The 22019-nt window shown below is 40.5% G+C and overlaps 1 protein-coding gene across 4 annotated transcripts in view; it reads left to right on the forward strand.

Annotated features, from left to right (window-relative positions):
- Positions 1 to 232: 232 nt before the first annotated feature.
- LOC144683193 (Krueppel-like factor 3) overlaps positions 233 to 22019 on the forward strand; it is an 84669-nt gene continuing 62882 nt past the window's right edge. For 2 of the 4 annotated variants that reach the window (XM_078546156.1, XM_078546166.1), the window contains exons 1-2: positions 1380 to 1547; positions 1680 to 1731. The gene's annotated coding sequence lies outside the window, so the exon portion shown is untranslated. Of the gene's footprint in view, positions 253 to 1379; positions 1548 to 1679; positions 1732 to 22019 lie in introns of those variants that run through there. The other 2 variants (XM_078546162.1, XM_078546174.1) reach the window with 2 other exon arrangements.

Consider the following 22019-nt stretch of genomic DNA (forward strand, 5'->3'; position numbering starts at 1 on the left):
GTTTAATTTGAGCAGATTCATATTCAAAATGGTCTATCCCTTTTAAAGAAAGAAACACTTCATACAGGTTCAGTGTGTTGAATTGTGCTTTCAAGATATCATATTGTAACTTGTGCCAAATATTTTACTTACTGGTGTTAACAGCCATAAGGGCGTGACTGGGCTGACAGGCAACAAGCTGAGGGAGGAGGCTAGATGTTCATATATAGTTATATCTGGTAGGGGAACTGCCTGTATTCCCTGGCAGTCTAGGTAAGCTCTTTGTTCTTACTGGCTTGTTAATGGACAATATTAAATTCAGGTGGTCCAAATTCCTAAATTAAGCTTAAAGTCATATAAATCCTTTGAAACTGATTAGCTTGCTAGTTTGATGAGAATGGTTACTGTACCTGATGTGGATTTCCACAGGTAAACCTGAAGTAGATAAGGAAACCAATCTACAACAATACTTGTTTGTTAGTGATAATGACAAAGAACCTAATATGAGTGAGTGATATAAAGGTTCATATTACTCAGTAATGCTTGTTTAATATAACTGTCTTTGTGCTTTGGTGCTTTAAGAATTTGATTTACTTATGATCAACAGTGAAGGAGTAGTACTATAACACTAAGAAAAACTTTTGACTTTATATATGTATAGTCCAAAGGCTTTATCTAACATTTTTGGAGAAATAAGGAGCTGAATACAGGGAATCTCATAAGCCTTGTAAATAGTGTTAATAAACACTTGATTGTTTTCTACATCCCCAAATTCACGCCAGAACTGCGTACTGGCACCAGAAGCGATAATATTTTACCTTGTGAAAAAAGGGATTCATTCAGTCCCAGGAATTGTAGACAAGGTTTAACTGAACTGTGTCAAATGAAAGAGGATTTGTTTTCTTAAAAAGATCTGTATTCCCATAAGGTGCCACTTGTTCATTCGTGCAAACAGTAGCAAACTCAAAAAGCAGGTTAAATCTGGATTGAACATTTAAAAGAATCGTTCTCCTAACTAAAGAACACATCGATGTCAGTCAGCATTTAAATGGCAAGCAGCCAATGATCATTTCCTCAAAACCACCTGACCCTAGCTGGCCCAGCTGCCCATGTAAATAAGGCTGTTTAGAATGTGTAAATGCCTCTCCCTGGTTTCACTCCACCTCAGCCAGCCAGAGCGGTTTCCTGCTCTTTGTTTAAGGGCTGAGGTTTGCGTCATGCATTCCAAGTGCTATTTCAATGTTCTTTCCTGTTTAGGTTGTTTTCTACCAGTGGAGTTGCAGCCCTGTCCCAGCCCTGTCCCACCCACCACCTCCCACCGCCCCCCCCCCCCCCGCCCCACCCCCCTCCAGCCCTTTCCTTCCCCCAGAGCCATTATCTATTGACATGCTCTGTACTGATGTCACTTCTGCTTGGTTGTTTCCAGTCAGGAAAGATGAAGCTTCACATGAGATAACAGTTTACAAATTGATTTAAGCTAGACAATCAAGAGTCGCTGTGGAGTTATTTATTTTGTGACAGAAAAGTCAATGTACCTAGTACTCTGGGAGTTGAGACAAACGGAGGAGGTATCCAGTTGTTGTAAGTTAGATTTGTGTTGTGAAGTCTTTAAGTGGCTTTCCTAACTTTATTTTAAACAAACTTTTCTATGGTATTATTATAATTGAAATTACAACATTTTCCTGATTTTCTTTTTCCAGGAAGAATCTGTTGCCTGAGAAAGGGACAACATTAATTGAGTGAGGAGACAGGGTAAGTGCTCTGAACTGATTATCTCCTCCTAGGTCATGCTTCATTTTATTATGTGGGAATGATTGTGTCGCATCCATTATTACATACAAACAAGCTACTTCTCATGAGCATCTTTTAATTTAGCTTTATCGTTGCTCACACGTTATTTTTTTTGGGGTGTCTGTGCAAGCAGTTCTCAGTCTGCATCCTGTGTAGCTTGCATCAATCCCAGAGCGAATGCACTGGCTTTGTTTAGACAAACCGATATGAAAAGAAAGGGTCTTGCTGGTGGCTGGTCTTAGTGAATCTGACACATTCACTCTGGGTTTATCAAGAGACCACGCCACAAGAGCTGGTGACACCAACAACCACTCTAAGATAGGAGCAGCTTTAGTTTAAGGTAGGCATGGTGCCTTGAGGAGACAAGAGATCACACACACTATATAAGGAAGCTTTGATCAGTTTAAGAAGTTTAGCTCACTGAAAAGTTTAACTGATTGAATATTAATTCCATTTAATTACCATTTTGACACTTGCAAATACACAGTCTCCTTACTGCATCAATCCAACTGTTCAGCTCAGAACAGTAATGCAAACGTAAAAACAATGAGCATGGATAGATTTCTACTCCCACCAGATGCCCTTTGATCGTATGAGAGTGCAGGACAGTGTGTCCATACTATTAATCAAAAGAGAGAACTTTGCTTAAATTTATATAGTATCAAGGATACTCAGATGACCCCTTCATTGACTTGGCGCCTTACTCCAGTTATGCTCCATGGATTGTTAAGCATAAGTGATTGTTATAGAGTGAGATCAGGACCTGACACTGGAATTATTCTGTCCCTGTTGCATCACTTCATAACAATTCAAAAGTAGTAATATAACAGCCTCCTTAATTTACCATGGTGTCCACCTTGCCTTACTTTCTAACTGGCCAGCTGTTATGCACAGCTGTACTCAGAAAGTTGTGACACTTATCATGTACCTTCAGTACAACAAATAAGTGGACCAGGTTCCAAGAGCCTAATGACCTCTTCCAGCTTTTATTTCTTAGGAATATGGTAATGACATGATCACATCACCATATGCTAGAATCAAGGATGTTTGTTATTTCCCAATTGGAAACGTCATTGCGTTGGAATAAATGAGATTGCTGATACAGGGCATTTACATTTCAAGGCGATAAAGAAAACATGCTGGAAATATGGAATATAGAAAATGTTACAAGGACATTATCACCGTCTGAAAATGGGAAAAGCAGGTTAACTTTTCAAGTTAAAACTCTTTGTCAGAACTTACCATAGATCACGGGGTAACATTCAGCCCAGCAAAAAAGATCTTTTCGGTGCCAAAAATCTTATTTAGGCCTAGACTCAGTGTAAGTTGACCGCCTTTTCTGCTAAGACATGCTTTTTTAAGTTTATTCTTTCACTGGATATGGGCATCACTGGCTGGGCCAGCATTTATTGCCCATCCCTAATTGCTCTTGGGTAGGTGGTGGTGAGCTGCCTTCTTGAACTGCTGCAGTCCCTGTGGTGTAGGTACACCCACAGTGCTGTTAGGGAGAGAGTTCCAGGATTTTGACCCAGCGACAGTGAAGGTAATGCTACAGGTAATTAATTACCTGTAATGCTATACTTGCATTAAGAGTCAGCCTCAATTTTTCACCCCAGAAATGCATATTTGACTGATCTTATGTTGGCACTTGGGATCAAGCAGACAATACGAGCCATGTTGCCATGAAGATGTGCGTGAGTTTAAGACATGTCCACACAGAGCAGACTGCAGCTGGCGAATGACAAACAGAAATGGGTTCTCTGGCAAAAAGAATGAAAAGTGGAGCTGGTTTCCAGCTAAAAACCATAACATTCAATAACTCATCAAATAACCATGCTGCAGCGAGCGAATTTGGTGTTTGTGAAAAACTGAATGTAGTAAGAAGGAATCCACCTTGAAGAAGATGCCCAAGACCAAATGCACCATAAGAACAGGGACCAACCACTGATCTGATCTTGAGAAGCGTGTATTGGAATGGGTTCTCAAAAATCATCAGGATTTTTACATCATCACCAGAAATGCAATGCTTATATATGCACTTAAGTGGGCCAAATTAAACACTAAGTGCAGCAAAGATTTCAGAGCTGTAGCTAGTTAGTATACCCACTATATGGAATGAAAATGTCTAGCAGAGGACCAAGATTGCTCAGAGACTACCAAAAGGCCCCCAGTCCAAATTTACCAGTTTCTAGTAGAAAAATTCTCCGTTTCAGACAGTGCAAAAACACGGGCACCCACAATGTCACATTGGCAACATGGATGAAGTGCTCAGGAATTTCAATATACTCAACAACAAAACTGTAGAGTGGAAAGATTTAATCAGTTCTAGTGAAAACCACAAGGCAGAAGATAAGATTCACAGTGGTGCTAGCCTGCATTGCCGATGGAATTAAAGCCTATAGTAATTTTCAAATGTAAAGTCATGCTGAAAATCAAATTCCTTGCAGGATTTTTTTATGCATATCCATGACAGCAGTTGGATGGAGTGAAGTTGTGGATCAATAATGTGTGGAATAGGTATCCTGGTGGTCTGTGCAAAGAATGCAGCTTATTAGTGTGGGACATGTTCAAATTCCATTTAACCGTTGAGATCAAGAAGTTCCTGTGAAGAAATTGCTGTTATACTGTGGGGGGTCTAACATCCATTGTTCAGCTGCCTCAACAAGCCATTTAGGGATCATGTTCATGCCAAAGGAATGGTTGATGGAGAAAATGATGTGCACTGCCTGCTTGATGTTTTGTTTGATTCCGTCATCAAATTGTTTGATACAATTAATGCATAAATTGTCACCAGATTGTTCAAAAATGCAAAATATCAAATTCAGTGATGGAGAGAAAGATAATTTGTTGTGGAGGGATGATTCTGAAACTGAAAGCGTCATATCTGATCCAGAGTGGGATCCTCACAATGATGCCATAGCCAAATTAAGTGACTCAGAATGAATTTGACGAACTCTTTACGTTGGATGCCGAAGACAATGCGGTTGATGGGTTTATAAAATGTTTTGATTGTGCTTAAAGGTATCCTTGTAGAATTAATCATTCAATAAAATGTGCCACATTGATTTGAATTAGTGTTTTTTTCATATTTCAAAATAGCCACACCCACACTGGCAGTTCACATTTTATACTCAGTGTATAAGTCGACCCCCACTTTTGGAAGGAATTTTCGAGACTTCAAATGTCGACTTATATGCCACAATCTATGGTAGTTCTTGAGTTCTGATGCAGGGTCTCTGCCTGCCTCTGCATTACTCTGTAATTTTTCTCTTTACAGATGATGGTGAGCCTGCAGAGTATTTCCAGTATTTTCAGTTTAAGCACAACTTGCACTGCAGACAGTGTAAGCATATGCCTGTATTATCGACCTGTGCTTCTCACACCTTCAGCAATTTAATAGAAACAGGATATAGGCCTTATTTGTTCATCTATTTGTGATGTGTACATCAGGTAACAGAGAAAATGATTTGTACATCTATTTTCCTGTTATTTATTCTGATAGGAAACATTTTGAAATAGTTAATGATTGATTCGTAACAAGTTACGTGTCGGTGTTAGTTCAAAAGGTCAGTGTGGAGCTCAGTCTCGTTCTTTTATCGGACGATTATGAAATATTTGAGTTCTCAAATTTCATTCAATTAGCTTAGCTTGATTTGAAACGAACTGAGTGTTCCAACAGAGGCCTGCATGCTGATTCAAAAATGATCTAATCCGTCAGAATTGAATGTAGATTGTTTTGACAAATGTATATACATAGCAAACAAGAATTATGTAAAATAGTTATTGACCAAGTATTAGTTTGTTGGTACGGCTTATGATCTACAAATGAAAATGTTAGCATCTGTAACCAATGTAGCAATCGTGGTCAAACAGAAGCACATGTTATGCAACCTGAGTTTAAAAAGTAGAAATAATTAGCAAAGCTCTCTACTATAGTTATATTCTTGTCCCAAGCAGAAGTGTGGGTTTGAGACAGGAAACCAGACAGCAGTCTGCTCTGATAAGGGAGGGTATTGTCTGAGGGAATTGGCTCAAGTGCTCAAGTCCCCAGAGATTTTTGGGTGGGAAGGGATGGCTGACAGGATACCACATGTAAAACTGCCTAATATTCTTCTCTACAGCTGGCTGTTTTTACTTAAATAACTAATGGGAAAAACCTGCATACATTTAGAACGTCATCTCATCTTGTATGTAGTTGTATAACTTCGTCGCAAATGTAATCATTTCATTGTTTGTTTGTACTCCATTATGATTTGCTTCAGTCATCAGCAAACAAGAAAAATATTTTCCAAAATGTATGAGCATGAGCATTGTTAGCAGGACTCAGGATGTTTCTGGGGTGTATGAAAATATCTGGAAGAATGATAAAATTGAACAAATCTAACTCTTCCCTTGATCAGTCACAGTTGTCATTCTTAGTGAATCAAATAGCACATGTGTGCATTTCTATGGCAACAGTACACATGGTTGACAGCTTTGTGAATTTTTTTAAAAATTGTATGTATTAAGAAAAGGATCACTTGGCTCCTTTCTCCTCTTGTATTCCTGCCCTCCCGCTGTTCTCTTCATCACTTGTGTGTCCCTGTGAACCTTTTCTGATCAGAAGATGGGACAGTCAAAATGCTTGGTCAATCATAAGACCATAAGACATAGGAGCAGAAATTACGCCATTCGGCCCATCGAGTCTGCTCCGCCATTCAATCATGGCTGATAAGTTTCTCAACCCCATTCTCCCGCCTTCTCCCCATAACCTTTGATCCCCTTACCAATCAAGAACCTATCTATCTCGGTCTTAAATACACTCAATGACCTGGCCTCCACAGCCTTCTGTGGCAATGAATTCCATAGATTCACCACTCTCTGGCTAAAGAAGTTTCTCCTCATCTCTGTTCTAAAAGGTCTTCCCTTTACTCTGAGGCTGTGCCCTCGTGTCCTAGTCTCTCCTACTAATGGAAACATCTTCCCCACGTCCACTCTATCCAGGCCTTTCAGTATTCTGTAAGTTTCAATCAGATCCCCCCTCATCCTTCTAAACTCCATCAAGTATAGACCCAGAGACCTCAAACGTTCCTCATATGTTAAGCCTTTCATTCCTGGGATCATTCTCGTGAACCTCCTCTGGACCCTCTCCAGGGCCAGCACATCCTTCCTGAGATACGGGGCCAAAATTGCTCACAATATTCTAAATGTGGTCTGACCAGAGCCTTACAAAGCCTCAGCAGCACATCCCTGCTTTTATATTCTAGTCCTCTCGAAATAAATGCCAACATTGCATTTGCCTTCCTAACTACCGACTCAACCTGCAAGTTAACCTTAAGAGAATCCTGGACTAGGACTCCCAAGTCCCTTTGCACTCCAGATTTCTGAATTCTCTTCCCCATTTAGAAAATAGTCTATGCCTCTATTCTTCCAACCAAAGTGCATGACCTCACACTTCCCCACGTCGTATTCCATCTGCCACTTCTTTGCCCATTCTCCAAACCTCTCTAAATCCTTCTGCAGCCTCCCCGCCTCCTCAATACTACCTATCCCTCCACCTATCTTTGTATCATCTGCAAACTTAGCCAGGATGCCCTCAGTTCCTTCATCTGGATCAATAATGTATAAAGTGAAAAGTTGTGGTCCCAACACTGACCCCTGCGGAACTCCACTAGTCACCGGCCGCCATCCTGAGAAGGACCCCCTTATTCCCACTCTCTGCCTCCTGCCAGACAGCCAATCTTCTATCCATGCTAGTACCTTGCCTCTAACACCATGGGCTCTTATCTTACTGAGCAGCCTCCTGTGCAGCACCTTGTCAAAGGCCTTCTGGAAGTCCAAGTAGATAACATCCATTGGCTCTCCTTTGTCTAACCTACTCATTACCTCCTCAAAGAATTCTAACAGATTTGTCAGGCATGACCTCCCCTTATGAAACGATGCTGACTTTGCCTGATTTTACCATGCACTTCCAAGTATTCTGAAATCTCATCCTTAATAATGGACTCTAAAATCTTACCAACGACCGAGGTCAGGCTAATCAGCCTGTAATTTCCCGTCTTTTGCCTCACTCCCTTCTTAAACAGGGGGGTTACAATCCTGCTGTACAAGCAGCCAACCAGAGCTGTGATTTAATTCAGCTGACCCAAATCAGATCAATATTTGCTTCAGCAAATTCACTTGATATGACCAAAAGTCCCACTGAACTGGACGTGGGAGGTGAGGTGTTGGAGGAGGATATTGCAGTTGAGGAGAGGGAGGGAAGATGCTGCACCATGATCACAGTTACCGTAGATCTAATTGGTGATTTCCAGTAGCATCATTCTGATGCTGTGACAGGGAAGGAAACCTGATCAAGAGGATCAAACTGGGAGTTGCAGGAAAGATGGGCATAGGTTTCAAAATCCACCACACAGAAGGACCAAGGATTTTTTTTTAAAGAGGGTGTCAATGACAGTGGTTTTGAATGGAAACGGACAGTGTCTGAGGATTCCGAACTATGTACAATGACATTTAGTGGATAGAAGGGAAGTTAGTGGTCATCTGTAGAATTGAAGTCATGTCAGTGTAGCAAGAGGTGGGTCTCATGGGTGAGATGAGTTTGAGGGCATGAGGGGACACAGGAGAGAAACTAGAGGTCATGGATTCGTGGCTAGAGCAGGGGAAGCTTGGGAGGAATTTTGGTTTGGTGGGAAAAAGGGAAGGCAGCAAAGGTAGCTGAACTGATCTTCGATGATGGCAGATAATTTTAATCTGAGTGACAAAAAAGTCCATGAGCTCCTTATACTTGAAGGTGAGTGTAGAGGGATTAGGAGAGAGAGTTGTATGGCAATGGCTGATAAAAGAAGCTGGGACCTATCTTTACTCCAGGATCACCCTGGGGGGCATAAGTGACTGATTTGGTCAAGACTTAACCCGTCAAAAAAAAATGCCAATTCTAATTCATCTTAGCATAAACGTCTTTTCAAAATGACTTATTAATTGGGCAGTTTCTTGTTCGCAAAATAGTTTTTCTATTGTTTTGCCTTCCTGTAGATAATATCCACAGCATTGAATTTGTTGAAAAAAACAGTTAGTTTGGATATAATTGACTTTCATAAATCTATGTGAATCATATGACAGTTGTGTGTAATAATTAGACAAAGTATATTTAAAGTTGTCTTGTTGCTGTGGGGCAGCTGGGATGGGAAATTGTGCCAGTTTGGTTCAACGTGTCCTTTGGGTAAACATTTTGCTGACTGAAATTTGATCTTGGAGCATTGGAGGGGAATCACAGTTTGAGCTGAGAACATATTCTTCAGAAAATGCTTTTATTTCTCCTAAGGCTTTCATGAAAGAGTTATAGAAATATTTAAAATTAATATTTGCTTTCATTTTGTGGGTCACTGATTTTGATCCGTTTAGTTTCAGAAGTGTAACGTGTAGACTTTGGTGCTCAAAGACAGTCGACCATTCAATTAGATTGCATGGAAGCTTCTTGAAACAATACTTCAAATCAGAGACTTTCCTCCAGTCATTTTTAAACTTCTGCTGATTGTTGGTGAACCTACATGGGGAATTGATTGCATTATCAAGTTCTTTTTTTTGTATTTTTATATGTATATATTTGATTGACATTTTGTTTTTGTTTAGACCCATAACTGAATTTTAGTGGTAAGAAGAATGACTAGTAAAATGCAGCAAGTTTCTCTCTTCATGCCTGACCAAGCTGTAGTTATTTACGTGACCCAGTTAGTTAATGCCTCTGGACAATTGCTCACAGTTTTTTGGCTTTGCCTCCTCATCCACCTCATTTGCATACAGAAGTGGTTGCTTGGTTTCACTATGTGGGAATGGGTGGATTATGTTTCCAAATTTCTGTCTTGTTTGGGCAAGTTAAACAGCCCTGACAAAGAGCCATGGGGCTGGGTGTGGAAAGGCAGGAACGTGGAGTGCTACAGAAACGTTTATTAACAGAAGAAAAGGTGGATTGTTTGCTTACATTAATAGCACTCTACATAAGACTTTCGGATGGTTTTGTTGTGAAAGAGCAGTGGAAAAAGTAATGTGAGCTTGTGCTGCCTTTTTTCAGCATGTAGTACGGTGTTTCCTATGGCAGTTAGCTTAGTTCTCCCTAAAGCAGTACAGTAAAACTGTTTTTAACTTCATTCTTTAGTATGCTAAGATAAAGTTCATAACACAATTTGGCTACATTTCAAATGTTTGTATCCAGGAAATTCTACTGCAAAACCCAGGAGCTGAATGGGGATGGGTACTTTGAAAAGGAATATAATCATCATTGAAAAACATTCTTGCTGACCCTTTACTGACATGAGGCAATGTTGTAAATATAAAATGCACCATCCCACCATTTGTGATGAAAAAGCTTTTGTCCCTGGCTCCTCTCCTTATTTAAACAATAGACCTGCCAAACAATTCTTCATAAAGATGGAGACTTCATAAAGAACACCAATGAGCTATCAGACATCCTAAGAATAGGGTGATGGGTGGAAGACCTTGATTAATCGGGATCAATTGAATTTTTCAGGAAAAACAAATTTTAGTAACATTTAAAAGATTAAATCCAGACAATCAGCTGACTGAAGAAAAATATAACCAGGATTGCATCAACAAAAGTGGAACAATCCTCTGTTAGACTGGAACATCTGGTTAGCTTACTCTAAGCCACTCAGATGTACTGTGACCTCTGTTATAGCAGACATGGTTTATGTCTCCCTCAGTAATTGAGAAAATAGAATCCTTATAAGGAAACCACCTTTAAAACTCAGCAAGTTGCTAAAGATAGCTTTAAAAAAGTGATTTAAAGGGTGTATTTATAGAAGGAGCAGTGGGAGTACTTTTCTATACTTCACTGTTTTAAAAAAAGACTTCTTTAAACTTCTTAGAATGTTTCAAAAGTCCAAACTTTGTGTAAAACCTAACCTTTTAACTTAACTGAATCCAATCCCTTGAATGGTCACAGTTCAGTGAAGTCCTGTCTCCTCACTGTACTTACGGAACTAAACTGCTTATTGACAGGGCTGTGAATTTTTGGACTCGACTACTTTAACATCATGATCCAGTGTCTGATTTTCACAAGAACACAGAAAGTGAGTTAAAAACTGTACATTGATTAATGACACTCAATTTAAATGTGGACTGCAGTGAGATCCATCACTTTAGACAAGTAAATAAGAACCACTCTACTGGTATTATTAGCTGACAGGCAAAAAAGAGGAAGAGCAAAATAAATCTTAAATTATGTTAACTCTGGATTTTGCTACTAGGGGAATTTTACTCCGTTTTTAAAGTAGGGGGTAACCCTTAATTAAATTCTGCTACTCATGGTGAAGCTGACAGGAATACGCTACCTCTGAAGTCAGTAAGGTACAGTTACGAGCGCTTGTACGGTAATGTTTATGGATCAGAGAATAGATCAAAAGGGAACTGTTATTTTCAAAACCATGGCGTGCTTATTGCTCTACCTCTACCATCACACACCCTCCTGCACCCCAGAATCAAGGGAGCAGGCATAAAATGAAATCCGTCAAATCAGATTTGCAATGTTTAAAATGCTATGAAAAATCCAAAGGCTATTAACTGATTTTCAGTCAGGTACATAAAGCAATTTGAACTTCTCATTATGTAAAGTTGCCATATAAACTCAGGCAGAAGTCTAACCTGACTGTACAGGAAAAAAGACCTCCAAATTAGATTGCTTAAATTGTATTCCCATCCTTCCCCACATCAGTCCTTAGCCAACAGATCACTCTCTAAATATTTCACTTCAATTGCTGGTAAAGAAGTGCTGAGCATGTACTGGGGGTTGGTCTCTCTCACTCTCAGGGGCTGGTGAATTGCAGTTGAGATGTGGGGGGGCAAGACATATAGCTTCAGTGCTGTTCCAAATTAAGAGGATGAAATATGGAAGTGGGTCAATGTTTAGTGTGCGATGTTTCATATGGCATTGTGAATGCAGAGAAGGAATACGCACTGAAAAGTGCATCAACCATGGCTCAGTTGGCAGCACTCGCCCCTCTGAGTCAGAAGGTTAAGGATTTGAATTCTGCTTCAGCACTTGAGCACATATAAATCAAAGCTTTATTCATAAAATATCTTCAATCACATTCCAAACCATTTCAAAAACAACATTACAAGGGTACAATCCAGGTTAAAGCTGATAGTACTGCAGTACTGTACTGAGGGAGCTCTGTACTGTCTTTCAGATAAGATGTTAAACTGAGGCCCTTCATGTCCTTGCAGGTGAATGTAAAAGATCCATGGCACTATGTTGAAGAGCAGGGGAGCAATTCCTGGCCGGTATTTATCCCTGAATCAACATCAGAAAAACAGATTATCTAGTCATTATCAGACTGTTGTTTGTGGGAGCTTGCTGTGTGAATTTTACTGCTGCTTTTCCTGTCTTGCATCAGTAAATACATTTCAAAAGAAGTACTTCAATGGTTGTGAAGTAGCTCGGAATGCCCTGTGTTTGTGAAGGTGTGATATAAATGCAAGTTTCTGTTTGTTTAAATGGCTCTGTTTTCACTGATAACTTATCTGAAACAAAATCAGCCTGACTCAGAATTCAAATCAGTTCATCCTTTTGAGTTTTGGAATAATTTTGTGGCAGCTTCAATAACCATTCAGTGAAAGACCTTGTCCCATCTCTTGTACTTTTTGTCCTTTTTAACGTCACTCACATTAAACAGTAAACGTTTTTTCCTAATGGTGAAGAAAGCAGACTATGCCCATGGCTGTACCATGCATTGACACATCATGCTGCTATTGTATAACCGTGGGGACAGTTCAGTTCACGACTCTGGTGTGTTCAGCATTTAGGAGCACAAATGGACATTGTTTTGGCAGTGTGGCAATCCTAATTTTTAGTACAGTCGATTTCCTTCAGTGGTCTGTACTCGAGTATAAAGTATATTTGATCACATTTCTTCTTGAAATTTAAAAAAGACATGGTACGCAGAAGGAGAAACACTAGTGTGTACCTGGTTTCTTGCTGTTGAATAAATGGTAGGCGCAGGAATAATTTGTACCTGAATGAATCATGATCACAACCAGGTAAACAATTGGCCTAAATCATTTGGGAGTTAGTGACTCAGCAAGTAGGAAGGTTTCAAACCAATTATATTCATAATTGAATAGACTGCTAATTATGAAACAATGAAATGAATCATTGGCATACAAACAAATGATCATACATTTCTGTAACTTCCCAGTTAAATATACTTTTAGACTCTTCTATAGAATGCTCTTTTGGTCAGCTTCCCATTTTCCACCCTAGAGCGGATCCAAAAATTCTACTGCCCATATCTTGACTTGCACCAAGTCCTGTTTAGTCATCATCCCTCTGCTTGCTGACCTGGGCTCCAAGCCTGGCAACCCCTCGCTTTTCAAATTTTCATCCTTGTTTTCAAAATGCTTTTATGGCTTCAATCTTCCCTATCTCTGTAACCTCCTCCAGCCCTACAACTTTCTGAGATATTGATGGTCCTCTAATTCTTGCGTATCCCTCATTTTCATCCAACCATCATTGGTGGCTGTGCCTTCACCTGCCTAGGCCTTAAATTCTGGCTGGTTCCAGAGTGTTGTCTCTAGGCTGTTCTCTGTTCTCTGTGTTTTACCATGTGACTCTTTACATCATACTGTGGGTGGTGCTATTCTCCAGTCCCACATTAACTTTTGCTGTACCAAGCTCCTGCATTACAAACACATGCAGGCACATCATACACCATCCCCATAACCCTTGACTCCCTTGTAGATCAACAATCTATCTACCTCAGCCTTGAATATATTCATTGATCCCGCAGTCTCCACTGCTCATTAGGGAAGAGAATTCCAAAGACTAATGACTCTTTCAGAGAAGAAATTCATCCTCACCTATGTCTTAAATGGGTGACTCCTTACTTTTAAACTCTGCACCCAGTTCATCCTCTCAGTATCTACCATGTCAAGCCCCCTCAGAATCTTTTATGTTTCAATAAGCTCACCTATCATTGTTCTAAACTCCATTGAGCACAGCCCAACCTGCTAAACCTTGCCTCGTAAGACAACTCCTTTATCCCAGGAATCAGATGAAAGAACCTCCTCTGAACTGCTTCCTATGCAGGTATATCCCACCTTAAGTAAGGAGACCAGCAGAAGGATTTTCCCCTCGGCGATTTGGGGGCAGGGCCCACTCGCCGAGGGGAAAATGATGTCGGGAGGAACCCCCAACGTCATCCCTGTCCATTTAAATCTTCAGGAAGGCGGGCAGACAGCGAAATTAGCTGTCCGCCCGCCGACCTGTCAATGGCCAGTTAAGGCCATTGGCTGGATAATTAACCTTGTTAAAGGCCCTGCCCGTCCAAGCTTAAGGCTGACGGGCAGGCCAGGAACCCCAGCAGGCTCCTGATTATTCATAAAACTTCATCCACTGGCGGGATGAAGTTTCATGTCCGTTTTTTAAAAATGTAATAAACTTTATATGTTTCTTATTAACATGTTCCATCTCGTGTGACATTGTCACATGAGGGGGACATGTTAATAATTTTAATATTTCTCTATTTTTTGACTTTTCTTACCTGCCAGTAAACTCCCTGAGACAGCACTTTGCCTCAGGGACCAGTGCACTCTTTGACAGTTGGAGATTCCCCCCCCGCACAGGAAGCCGCCGAGCCGGTGGGGCCTGTTCGCCCACCAAGGGCAAAATTCTTCCCCAGAACTCTACACAATACTCCAGGTGTGGTCTCAACAATGCCTTGTACAGTTGTAGCAAGACATACCTACTTTTATACTCCATTCCCCTTGCAATAAAGGCCAACACTTCATTTGCCTTCCTAATTACTTGCTGTTCCTGCATGCTAACTTTTTGCAATTCATGTACAAGGACACCCAGATCCCTCCATACTGCAGAAGCTTTAGGTGTTTTTAGGATATTCTTGGTGCTAACTAAAGGCAAGATGTTGTTATTGTCAAGATGAATAACAGTGGATTATATACTTCAGTCTTTTATATATTACAACAGGGATAATTTTTCTTTATTTTGTTTCTTGTAGTAAGGCTGAGGAACAATCTTGTTGGGGAAATGGTGTAATTTTTCCATTTCAGACCTCGATGATCAGCGTCAGACATTCTGAAATCTGATATAGTAAACCAGATGTGCAATTGATCATTCCCTCCTAATCTCTCCTTTAGTTCAGCATCAATTTTTCCTCACTCACGTGAAGCATCTTTTCATGAGAGGCTTTTCTACATCAAAGACACTGTGAACATAAACGTTGTTGGACAAAGGCACTACCACCCTATCTATTGGTATTAACCAATTGCCCCCACTACCTAAGACTGTCCATTATTCCAGCACTGAATTTTGCCATTGGTCCTTATAGCCTTTGAGTTTGGTTGCTAATTAATATCAAATCCTAAGTAGTTTTGCGCAGTAGGCCTACAATACCCACTCAAAACTCCATTGACACTAGGTAATCTCATGAGATAGATGTTATGAATTATTCTTATTGAAAACTTCCAAGAAACATAATCTCCCCCCTGGCAACTTCCCCACTGACCATCTCCCACCGCACACACACACACCAACCCCCCGCACCTCCCCGCAACCCACACTCTGTCCATCATGTCAAATTTTATATCAGAAGTGATAACTTGTAAAAACCTACCCCAATGTTTTCATAAGACTACTGTAGGGTGCTCAACAATGGGGCACAGGTGGGGAAAGCTGTAATGAAGCCTGATGTAGTTCAAAATTGAGCTTGTCTGCTGACAACACTAATTGTGGCTGACAGACGTGGCTGTGCTGAAGTGTCAAGCTGTCATGTGCTCAGGTACATGTCTCAACAGCTGGTTGACACTATGTTTAAACCCCTTCATTCAAGGGATGCACTTCCAAACACAGGTGCTGTCTGAGAAAGTTCCACAAAGTCAGTCGTGGAAAACCTCATTGCTGATTAGTTACACAGATTCTGTGCTTGGAAGGAAGTAAGTTTAAAACTTAAAGGGAAGTGACCCTTGTTTTATTAATTAAATAATTACAACAATCTTTTGAAGGCCAGGGTCTGGCAAATTAAAGAAATGTGAATCGAGTAGTGGACCACACCCACACTGTGCAATGGTGACATCAGAAGATAAATATATTAATTTGCTGTTGAGTAAGATTTACAATGAGCAACTTTATAATCACAACATCCCGGCATGTGGGTGTACTAATGCACTGTGGTGCACTGTGGTACAACATGGTTCATGCCACAATTCCTGTCACATTAAGCTCTTGATTTCAGCCGGGGAAGTAAGGAAAGATGCATAACTGAAGGTGACAGGTTGGAGGGTGTGAACCAACCACTAGCGTGCAATTCTTCGTAGCCAATTATAAAATTGGAATAGCAGAGAGAACAGGTCACCAAGTGGCTGGGGAATGGATTGTGGTGATGGAGGAATGTAAATGACAAAAATAACAAAGCAAACAATGTGAGGAGCAGAGACAGGATTTTGGAACATTTAAAGGGCCCTCCCAGTTGTTTGTGCATTTCATTTATGCATATTAATGAATTTGAAAATACCACTTGAGGAAACTCATTTGGGTTTATGTAATGGAGAATTATTTATGGGCCATAAGTATTATTATTTTTTCTGTTATCATTAATGATTACCTTTGGATCATTGACTCATCAGAAGTGTCTGAAAGTTGCTCGCCAGAGATTGTCAGCAACTTGGATGACATACGGTCCAACGGCTCCCTGGCTAATGTGGTGCAGCAGATTCATGGCACCCTGGAAGGATTCAGAGGTATAATACTTGAGGGCTGTTGTCACTTTAATTGTCACGGACAGAGCAGTTGTGACAATGGACTGAGATTGCAGAGCTTCATGATGCTCAACGGCATGATTGAGTGGCAGCTGTCAGGGCGATGGAATTCAGGGGCCCAAAACATTTCTTCTGGAAAGAGAGGAAAACACTACGATAGAATGAAGTGCAGATGCCAGTGATAAATATGAAGGAGGATATTAAAATGTTCCTTGGCAATTTGTAATCAGTAAATGAAGTTGATGCTTGCTTCAGCTCAAAAAAGTCCTCACTAAACAGCAGAGCAACTGGCATAGACAAGAGCCAAGCGATTCCACAACCAGTGGATCAGATAAATAGCTCTGCAGTCCTGCCACATCCAATTATGACAGGACAATTAAACAACTAACCGGAAGAGGAGGTTCATCAGCATCACCATCCTTAATGAGGGTGGAGACCACTTTTTAGCTAATTTAATTCACTCCTCCTGATATCAAGAAATGGCTGAGCACAATGGATGCAGCAAAGGCTATCAGCCCTGATAACATCGCAGATGTAGTGCTGATTACTTGTGCTCCAGAACTAGCTACGTCCCTGGCCAAACTGTTTAGTGCAGCTACAATGCTGGTATCTACCCAATAATGTTGGGAGGAGGTGGCGTAGTGGTATTGTCACTGGGCTGGTAATCCAGAGACCCAGGGTAATGCTTCAGGTTTGAGTCCCACCATGGCGGATGGTGAAATTTGAATTCAATAAAAAATCTGGAATTAAAAGCAATGACTATGAAACCATTGTCAATTGTTGTAAAAACCCATCTGGTTCACGAATGTCCTTTAAAGAAAGAAATTTGCTATCCTTACCCATTCTGGCCTGCATGTGACTCCATTAAATGTGGTTGACCCTTAAATGCTGAACAAGGGCAATTAGGGGTGGGCAATAAATGCAGGCCTTGAACAAATAAAAAAAAATGCAGAAAATTGCCCAAGGATGCCCTGTCCAGTCTTGGTCCAAACATGGACAAAAGAGCTGAATTCCAGAGGTGAGGTGAGAGTATCTGCCCTTGACATCAAGGCAGCATTTGACCAAGTGTGGCATGGAGGTGCCCGAACAAAATTGGGTAGATTATTGGTGAATACGTGCAGCTTGAGACACTGTTAATGACCCCTCCCATCACTTTGCTGATGATTGTGAGAAGTCTAATGGGGTGATTTGCAGGATTTCATTAATCCTGCCTTTTGTGGACAGGACATACCTGGGTTTGGCATATTTCCAAGGTCCAGGACTACGTGCTGAGGGATGAACCAAAGCTTTGGGCAACTGCCGCAAAGATACAATGGGGAAAGGCTATAACTAAGACTCTCCCGCCATGGTACACAAAGGGAGTGTAACCAGTGTAAAAACGCCTTGGGCTGTATGTTTGCCATGTAATCAATATTGTAAATGTTAACTGTAATTGTAAATGTCGTGAGTATCCTACAATATTGAAAGAAACTGATTTTTTTACACTTTATGTAACGTCAACTTTAAACAGTCATGTAATGTATTTTTATAAATTTTATGAATAAAGTATATTTTTGGGAAGAAAATTCCACATTGATGGGTAGATGCCAGTGCTGTAGATGTACCGGAACAACTTGACCAAAAATGCAGCTTCTTAAACATTCGACATTCACCACCTTAAAAATACACTCCCTTCACCGCCAACACATCATAGCTTCTGTGTGTACCATCTACAAGTTGCACTGCAGCAACTCACCAAGGCTCACTTCTTCTCAATTCCATAACCTCTTGAAGGACAAGCGCAGCAGCCACATGGGAACACTACCAGTCGCATGTTTCCCAAGTCACACATCACTCTCATTTGGAAATATATTGCTGTTCCTTCATCATTGCCAAGTCAAAATCTGGGAACTCCCTACTTAACAGCACTGTAGATGTACCTTTACCACCGGGACTGCAGCAATTAAAGAAGGAGGATTACCACTGCCTTCTCAAGGGCAATTAGGAATGGGCAACAAATCCTAGCTTTGCCATTGATGCCAATATCCTGTGAATGAGAAAACAAACATACTCTTGTCTGAAGTGGAAGGTGATGCCTTTAGATCAGTGTTTTTGTGTTTAAAAAGAAGCGACATATAACCTAGGAATCATCTGTGTACTTGAACAGTGTAGGTGGGCACTGAGTAGCTTTCATGATCATAAGATTCGCACTATTATAATTTTGAACTTTGCATATAGTGCAGTAAGTGACACGCTATCATAATTTAAGTCAAATTGGCAATATTGCAGAGAGAGAATAGGTAAAAATATGAAAATAGTAATTTCACCCATGGCAGTGGGCTATGTTCTTCTGCGGCTGGGCCTGAGGCACGTTATTGGGGTGTGGTAGATAGAACATTGGCTTTCTTATGCTGATTTCAGATTACGTGATGCTGACAACATGTTGAGAACCCTACGAGTTCATACTAGTCGCAGCCAGCGCGCGTGCAGCACAAATGACTAAAATTGCCCCTAGCATTACGAACCCTCAGGACTGATGGCTATAATCTTAATGAAACAAAAATTTTAGCCATTACATAAAATCTAGAGCACAGAAACAGGCCATTCTATGTTGGTTTTTATACTCTAGATGAGCCCCCTCCCACGTAACTTCATTTCTCCTAATCAGCATATCATCTGACCTTATCAAAGTATTGATAGCGTGTCTATAATTATGTGAACATTGTACCTGTCGGGCTCTGAAATTCACCAATTAAAAACTAACTTTTGGAAATAGCAACATAAAACTGAGAAAAAACACAAAGAAAATTCCAGAACTGGCTCCAGTCTACCAGTAAACTATCTTTTACACTCCTAGCTCTCCGAACAGACTGCAGCCCTGACATCAAAAAAGATAGTGAGCACTAGTAAATATACATCATTTGTTGATTATGCAAATACTGAAAAACTGAAACAAATGCAGTAAAGGGTACGCTATACAAAATGCACTACAGCACTTTGCTAAGGTTCATTCGACAGCACCTTTCAAATCCTCGGCCACCACCACTTTGAAAGAGAAGGGCAGCAGACATTGAAGAACATCACCGCCTGCACGTTCCCCTCCAAGTCACGCATCATCCTTACTTGGAACTATATCGCAGTTCCCTGACCTCATTGTCACTGGGTTAAGATCTTGAATCTCCCTCCCTAACAGCACTGCAAGTGTACCTACACCATGGACTGCAACTGATCAAGAAGGCAGCTCACCACCACTTTGTCAATGGCAGTTAGAGACGGGGATTAAATTCTGACCTCACCAGCAATGCCCACGTGAACGAATATATGAAAAAAATTACAGCCCAGAAGTCCAAAGCAGATTTCATGGTAGCCCAATCTTATGAAAGATTGCTCATAACTATGGTGGTGTCTAAATTAAATATCATTATGGAGAGTGCCTCTCTGTGAAAAATGGAATTCAGCTGACTGTTGAACCAAAATTAGGCTTTAGATGTACGGTACAGATGCACAGTGCTTTAGGTGTACAGTACAGCAATTCAGTAGAGATAGGAATAAAGGCCAGCACAATGCCACTTAACATAACACAAACGGACTGCTGTGAAGTAACCTTTCAGTCACAGCTTTGTCTTTCTGGCAGAAGCCAGGATGTAACAAAATGAATCCTCTTCTCTATCCCCTTGTTAAACTGAAAATATACAATACATCATTCATCCGTTTGGATAAGAAGAATCAGCCAGTACCTGGAATCTGAAGTGAAAACAGAGAATGCTGAAAATTCAGATTTCCATCAGTGTCAGGAAAAGACAGATGAATAATTCAGGTGGGAGCTCAATTCTTGAGCCTAATTGTCGTCCAATTCTAGAGGAAGATTATACCTGAACCAGTAGACTTTCTTTAATAATAAAACAGAAAATACTTGAAATACTGAGGTCTGGCAGCATCTGTGGAGAGGGAAACAGAGTTACCATGCCTGATTTTAAATCTGCAAGTAGATGGATTTTGAAAGTGTTAAAATCCAGGACCAACGTTTCAAGTTGACGATCTTTCATCAGAATCTTTCTTTTATCCTCTTCAGATGTGGATTGATCTGTTGTTCTGTGTCAATTGTACAGGCTTATGGGGCGGTTCCATAGCTTAGAACCATAGAAAGGTTAGGTGCAGAAAGAGGCCACTCAGCCCATCGTATCTACGCAGGCCAAAAAAAGAGACAAAAGAAACTGGCTGCTCATTTTTAATCCTGCTTTCCAGCACCTATAACTTCAGTTTTGTTCTAAATTACCTTGGTTCATGTGCATTTGAGAATTTTAATACAGACACACCTTTTGCCTTTTAATGTACTGAAAGTTTTTGTTTTGAGTATATATTGTCCTAGTTTTTGGCTCAATAATATCTGTCTCCATCATTCACTATGCAGGTCATATTAGAAATGCAAAAACCTCCACCCTAAGCAAATATTTTAGCTCTTTTTTTTTAACCTCCTTATGTTTAATATGGTGAAACTTGTGCGTCATCTCTACATACATATGTCAGGCAATGTTTATCACGGTTTACTGTCGTAAACTAATGCAGACAGGCAAATGTACCACTAAGTGTGTTTTAACTGTAAAGGGAAAGTAAGAGACAGCGATCAGATAAGAGAAATCCCACATTAAATAAAGCGCTAAACTTTTATGTGTGCTGCTATTAAAAACCTGCAGTCGTGCACCATTGAGCAATTTTTATTGGGACTATTCAGAAGGACGTTTGAGGCGTCCATGTCATTCACTGTGAAGCTATTATCACCATTCCAACCCCACCTTAGCCCCTCTGACTCGTGCAAACATCTTTGTGCATTCACTGGTGGGGAGGTTGGCAGAGTGGGGATGGGTGGTGGGTGGTGGCGGTGGATGTACACAAACCAGTTTCGCACTCCTACTCTAATGAAGTGATACTTGTCTATTGTGGAACACACAGAGCTTTGTATGATCATTCTGACTCTTGTACTTTAAATTGTAAATATTTATTCTTAATTTAAACATAAAGTGGCAGAACTTCTTTTTAGTTTGAGAAGCATTTAGCTAGCAGCGCAAAGCAGAACAAAAGTGTCAAAGACCTGTAGCACCAGGCTTATTCATAGTTTCTTTTAGGGGACGGAGTGTAGGAGTGCTTGTGTCTAGTTATAATTATAATTATATATAAATAAGACTAGAGTGATGTCACCATGGCTCTTCCCTCAGAGTCTGCTTGGAAGAGGCCCAGATATACATCACCCCAAAGGTATTGGTCTTAATATTACTGTCCAGCTCCCTCAAATCAGGAAACTTGGAAAGAGGGTCAGAGCAAAATCTTGGAAATCGGGGAAATAAATGGAGTGGCTAAAGCTGAAACAGTGAATAATGAATAGAGTATTGTCTATTCTGTACAGAAAAGACCATCAATCATACACCTGTCAAAATTCTAGAAAGATTATTACTTAGGTAGTACTCTCACCTCTAAACCAGAAGATTTTGGATTCAAGTCTCACTCTA

The sequence above is a fragment of the Cetorhinus maximus genome, chromosome 1 (assembly GCF_964194155.1).
Source record: "Cetorhinus maximus chromosome 1, sCetMax3.hap1.1, whole genome shotgun sequence".
Classification (NCBI taxonomy): Eukaryota; Metazoa; Chordata; class Chondrichthyes; order Lamniformes; family Cetorhinidae; genus Cetorhinus; species Cetorhinus maximus.